At 41.1% G+C, this 6,576-nt stretch overlaps 1 long non-coding RNA gene across 2 annotated transcripts; it reads left to right on the top strand.

Moving 5' to 3' along the window:
* The first annotated feature begins 2,840 nt into the window (after nucleotides 1–2,840).
* Nucleotides 2,841–4,759, top strand: LOC9268387 (uncharacterized). Of its 2 annotated transcripts, XR_010740228.1 has the most exons (4): nucleotides 2,841–3,440; nucleotides 3,643–3,786; nucleotides 4,230–4,328; nucleotides 4,503–4,759. It is a non-coding gene; the product is annotated as an uncharacterized lncRNA (long non-coding RNA). The 2 variants fall into 2 exon arrangements; XR_010740227.1 differs by lacking the exon at nucleotides 4,230–4,328.
* The last annotated feature ends 1,817 nt before the right edge of the window (nucleotides 4,760–6,576 follow it).

Below are 6,576 nucleotides of genomic sequence, written 5' to 3' on the forward strand. Positions count from 1 at the left end.
CACCCATTCATATACATATGCATTCACATACTCAGACATCAACATATTTCACACAACCACACATTCACAGCCATCTCATATTTCACATCCATTCACATATTTCACATCCATTTAAATATTTATCATATTTCACCTACAAAACCGAGTTAATTGGATCAAATATTTATTTAGCAAGTCTTAACATAAACATATGAAATATATACATAAATATAAACATCACAGTTACATCATCACAGTTGCATAATAAGTGTTCATCATTGCCTAAACATAAAAGTTCAACATTGTTCATCTTTTTAGTTTAACCCTAAACATTCCTTTGGGGTTAATTATTTCGCGGAGGATGAAGCTGGCTATCTCCTCGCGAACCTCCTCAAAGCTGGTAGGCAGAGACTTGGTTATTGTGCCCTACATTGTCATAATTCCAGATTAGTTGATCGATCATATATAAGTACTAAAATGTAGTTAGTCTATCACAATTGAGACCACCAACCTCAAACTCAGCCAAAGTCTCACCTTTTCTCTATACAGAAGGCGCATGTTGTGGCACACATGGAATCCGCACTGGTCACCTATTTGTTGCTTCACCGGGAAGTCTTTTTTGTGGATGAGGGTGTCATGTCCTGTCTTCCTGAGGCCACCTCTTTGCACGTATTGGGCCCACGCTTCATCTATCGCTAGTTGAATTGGGGTCCAATCATATGCGTTCTTATCAATTCTGGAGTTCAGGTAGCACTACAAGAAACTTGTTAATCCATGACGGATTCTCGGTGACGGATTTACAGATCGTCACTGACAAACGTAATCGTGACGATTTTTTGTTTTTCGTCACGGATCAGCCCAGTGGATATTCACGGCCCGCTAACTTGTGACAGTTTTATCAAGACTGTCACAATGTATGATTTTAAATTCGTCATACTCTAGTTAGCCCAAAGCAATAAAAAATAAAACATATTTAGCGCAAAGAAAAATAAAAAATGTGATTGCAAGAAGAATCAAACCCAAAATACGATTTGTTAAATTTGAACAAAATAATTTTGTTAATTTGTTACATGTATATGATGCATAATATGGCAAACTAAAAAAATATGGTGCGCATGGGTAAAATCTGCAGCATGTGGGATTTGGACCCACAACTTAGCTGGAAGGTAGGAACGTGTCTTACCATTTGAACCACTTGTTCTAGATGTCCCAATGTGCACTTAAATATTTTTATTTGTCCCAATGTCACTCGAGAGTTGGCGTTTCAAAAATGAAAAGAGAACTCGAATTGGTAAATTACCCATGACCTCTTGTTGAAGATAACCCATCCTACCACTGCGCTAGTTGTCTGGTGTGTTACGGTAGGATTCTATAATTTATTATAGTTGAAGCAAACGTCATAGATTTATATATTGCATTACTAGAAAAAATATATTAAAGGTTTAAACAATTTAATCAAGTGAATTAACGAGGAAACTAAAATTTTTCTTTAAAAATCATTGCCGCAATTTTTTTTAATATTCTACGTGGTCTAAATTTTTTTCTGAAATTTTCCATAAATTTTCGGAGCGCAATAACTAATTTTAATACCATAAAGTTTATTTAACCTATTAAAATAAATGAAAAACGAATTAAAATTCCTCTCTCTGTACTTGGGCCTTTTTCGGCCCAAGTATTACTCTCTCCCTCCCTCAGCCCGCAGCCTCTCTCTCCTCCACTCTCTTCGGGCCGCCGGCCCCTTCTGCTCCTCTCTCGCTGAGAAGTCTATTTTACATTCCTCCTCTCAATTCAATAATTTTTCGGGTAGTAAATGATTTCAAATGAAAACATTGTCAACAACAAAATTATATAACTTGTCAAGATGTACAACTTTTGGTTTGGACATTTTGCTATATGACTTTGTTTCAATAATTTGAATTTGAATTTCAAATTAAATTTCAAATTATGACAACTTCAAACAACATTTTCAAATAGTAAATGATTTCAACTGAAAAAATCATTAACAACAAAGTTGTATAACTCATTAATATCTATAACTTTTATTTTGGTCATTTCTTCATCCGACAAAGTGATAGTAACATTGTTCACAAAATGTACACATCTCTCTTATAATTTATGAAACCATATTGGAGATATGTAAAATTTATTAACAATGTTAAAATCACTTTGCCGGATGAATAAATGACCAAAATAAAAATTGTAGATCTAGATGGATTATACAACTTTGTTGTTGATGAGTTTTTCAGTTGAAGTCATTCACTAATAAAAAATTCTATTTGAAGTTCTCAAACTTTGAATTTCAAAATTCAAATTGTACAAATAGAGTCAGATGGAGAAATGACCAAAATAAAAATTTTGCATCTTGATGAGTTCTACATCTTTGGTTGTGGTGACTTTTCTATTTGAAATCATTTATTTACCCCAATTTTTGTTCGAAGTTGTCAAATTTTGAAAATTCAAAATTGGAATTGTTCAAATGAACTTATTTGTAAAAAGGACCAATACAATAGTTGTAGATTTCAATAAGTTCTACAATTTTGTTATTTATGATTTTTGCATTTGAAACACAAAAATCAGCCTAAAATTAAATTTGAAGTTCTCATGAATTAAAATTAAAAAGTACGAGTAGCACAAGATCTTTAGTTTTTTTTTTTGCCAAAAATAAACATACTGGCAAGCGCCAAAATTTTCCGGCCAGGTTTGCATCGCGGTCAGGCCACTGCGCGCGGTCAAGCCAAAATTGACGTGAAATGTCCATCTTGTCCAAATAGTATCAGAAGCTAGTACATGCACCAAGGCTATTCTTGTAAAATCGCATCCGTTGTTGCTTCATACCCATGTTCCCCAACCCTAGCCGATCCAAAATCAAACGAAGCAATCCCCAACCCTAGCCGCCGCCAAGTCCCCATCTGAATCTGCATCCTCTTCCTCCTCAACCTCCGGCGGAGATGGTTTGGCGGCGAGTACGCGCTGTTCGACGCGGAGGTAGGCCTCCTTCTCCCGCTGCCGGCGGTATCGCTGGTGGAGGCGGCGCCGTCGAGGCTGCGAGCGAGGAAGGAGGAGGTGGGGAAGAGTAGTTCATAGATCGGATCCGGCACCGACAGGCAGAGGCAGAGGAGGAGGCGAGGGTAACCAGGCGTGGCGTACGTGGACCACTCCTTCTCCATCTCCGACGAGGACGACCTTGTCGGCAGCGCCGTGGGAGGGCCCAGGGCGCGCCCGTCATGGAGATCGCCTTCGCGGCCGCTCTCCTCGCGTGCGGGGTGCTCGGCGCCATCGGGGGCATCCTCATGGCCGCCAACCGCTTTGGCAGTGACCGCGAGAGATCTCCTCTGGCAGCAGCAGCAGTGAGGAGGGCTCGACGGCGTGCGGCGGTGAGGAGGAGGTGAGCGGCGGTGGTCTGGTGCAGCGGCGCTAGGCGGCGAGGAGGAGGCGAGCGATGGCGCCAGATCCATCCCACGGTACCCCCATCCTCCTCCCCCTTCTTTCTCTTATTTCTAATAGATTGAATTAGTGCAAATAGAAGCACGTCCTGCCTGCCTCCCATCTGTCCTGGCCGTCGTCATCCACTTCCTCGTCATAGTTGCAGCGGTCTTCCCGTCTTTACAGTTCTCCGCATCCCAGACGTGTATCTACTACTGAATTTGTTTTTTTTTCTTTCAGATTGAAATCAGTTCTACGAATGCACTGAAGTTTTCAATTTCACAACATGGTCGATGCACTTCATTATATCTGAAATGAGTTAGGAACTTGCTATCAACCCCTTGTTTATGGCTGTAAATTTGCAAAAGATAATAATTTTGGCTGGTAAGTACAAGTATTTGGTGATGTATATCCTTGCTCATTTTCTTAATCTGCAAATGAACCAAGTAGATTTGTTTGATGTATATACTTAATAACTTTCTTAAGCTGCAAAAGGAGCCAAACTAGCAGTGTCGTTTTATGGCTGTAAATGCCATTTTTGGTTTTGCTTCCATGATGAGCAGGTCTAGTCAGTAGAATTTGTCTGTGTATATCTCTAACCACTTTAGTTGTTTGTGAATCTATCTATAGTTTGGTGGATGTGAATTATCTGAACTCAGAACAACTCTGAACTAGTTGTGCACTGCCTTGATTTTTAGTTTCTTGTACAGAGGTTTTTGTCAGTACGTGTGATATGTAGAGCTATTCCTGAACTAAGATGTTTAAAGATTAATTGTACATAACACAGGTCTTTGATAGTTCTGTTTTGTTGCGTTTCTTTGCTTCAGAAACTGTGGATTTCTTGCTCTGTCCTGCAAAAGGACCACATTTATTTCCTCCTTCAATCTATAGCATCAGTTGCTTGCTTGCTTGGCCAATGAAATGAGGTGGGTTGGTGATGGGGACATTGAGTTTTGTTAGTGCAATGTATTATGGGGACATCAGATTGGTGTTGCAAAGTAGCCCTATCATTCAAAAACTAATATCGTATCTGTAGATTGTTTCTTGTTGTTTCTCTAGCGCATAAAAAAATAATCTAACACATGGTATTGTACTATCAGGTTGCTGGGCTCAAACATATGCGAACTTTGATGGAGTGGCCAAAATGCTTTGGTGGCTGTTGGGTATTGTCATGTGCTTTTGAACAGGTTTTAATTATGTTGTATGAGATATGCTAAAAAATTATGTTGTATGAGATGTGAAGGTTGTAATGTGTTTTTATAATATTTATGTGCTGATCTATAACTATTTTGTTACTGATGATGAGAGAATGTCAACTGATGATCAGTAATTAATTTTGCTAAAATTATGGACGAAATATTTGTATTTGCTAAATTTAGCAGCAGCTGAATTTTTGTTGGGCTAAAATCTAGCTGTAGCCCAATTTGAGCTGGGCTGAATGATGACTAAAAGGCCGAAAAAACACTAAAAAAAATCAGCCCAAAACAAAAAAAAAACCATTAGGTCATAAATGGGCCGAAAGCTCTTGGAAAAGAATTGGGCCACAAAACACGTGGGCTAAATCCTACATGGCATCGATGACACATCAGCGTCCACCTTGGCGAACACATGGCACATACGTGGTGATTCAATTTCTTGACGGAAAAATATCCTACGTGGCAGCTAATCTGTGACAGAGAAATATCCTACGTGGCAGCTATCCGTGACGGTTATTTTTCATCACAGGAAATGGGCTTGGCTGGACTAACTAGACCACGGGCTTCATCGTGACGGTTTAAAACCGTCACCGATTCTGTTAATCTGTGATGGTTTTCGACAAACCGTCACACAGGTCAATCCATGACGCTCAATCCGTGATGATTTCTGAAACCATCACAGATGTTGTTTGGTGACGGTTTTTCAGTGATCCGTGACGGAAATTTTTCATCATGGATTAACAGGATTCTTGTAGTGTAGTGACATGAACTCCACTTAGGTGTTATGATTAGAAGGATCCAATGGGCACTGCGGCATTAATATAGTGAAAGTTAATTAAGTACTCAAGGAATGTGTCATGCTGTTGTGTATATTTAGTTAACACACTTACTATTGATTATAGGCGCACATAATGTACTCCTTGTCTCGGCGGGACCACAAGGTGTCGTAGATGTAGTTGACCATTCCTTGACGGTCATTCTGGAGATTTGTGACAGTGACCACTTGTGGATCAAGGAAGGCAACTTCCGGTGCATGCTTCTGACATCATTGCCAACTTAACCTACACACAGGATAAACGATCTTGTAAGCAAGTTAAACCGATTGTTATTACCAGATTGAGTTGGGCGACAATACTTACAAGGAGTAGCACTTAAGGAGGCTTGTGTCCACCGCTCGGAGCATGTAGAGGTCGAAAAGATCCTTGAAGTCAACCACGATATAATTTGTTGGACCAAGGAATGGTTTTCTATCGTGCTTTCCAAGGATATCGGTAGCTTTATTCGGCTTCCTGGCGTTAGATTTCTCCATGTAGTATAAGTGAAGGTCCTTGCAAGCGGTGCCCATTGCGGCAAGCACGTCATCTCCAACCAATGGCATGCCTAGTTGGAACTCCTGTGGAGCGACGTTTTTCTTCTTGACCTCTTTGTCCTTAGTCTCTTCCTGGCCCTTGCCCAGATCTAGCTTCCTTGGAGCTAGAAGCGAGGCCTGCACCTTTCCTCCCCTTCCTCTCCCCTTTGCTTCGGTTTATCGAGAGTAATTCTCTGAGGAGAAGAGTGTGCCTTCCTGCTCTTCTTCATCGGTGGGGGTTCATGAATCGCCTTGCTGTCGGCCTCCATTCGGTCCTCCCCAAAATCCGTGTCGTACTGCAACTGCACATCGTAAGATTGTGCATGACGATCTTGAGCAGGAGGGGCTGAAGGAGCAGAGGCGGGTCTCTTTGGTGGACGACCGCCTGGTGCAGTGGTTGGCCTCGTTGTAACCCTAATCTCAATGAGGTCCTTGGGCCATTGGATGAAGGTACCACGGGCATTTCCTAGTGAGAGGACCTCGTCGTTCGGTGGATACTTCAGAGGGAACAGCTCATATTCTGGCTTCACCGAGTCGACTTGAACTTTTACACAGTCGGCCCTGAGTTGCGCTCCATGCACTCTTGTCTCTGGGGTCGGCTTGTACGCAAGTCCCTCGGCTGCTGGAACC

This window comes from Oryza sativa, chromosome 3, assembly GCF_034140825.1.
Source record: "Oryza sativa Japonica Group chromosome 3, ASM3414082v1".
Taxonomy (NCBI): Eukaryota; Viridiplantae; Streptophyta; class Magnoliopsida; order Poales; family Poaceae; genus Oryza; species Oryza sativa.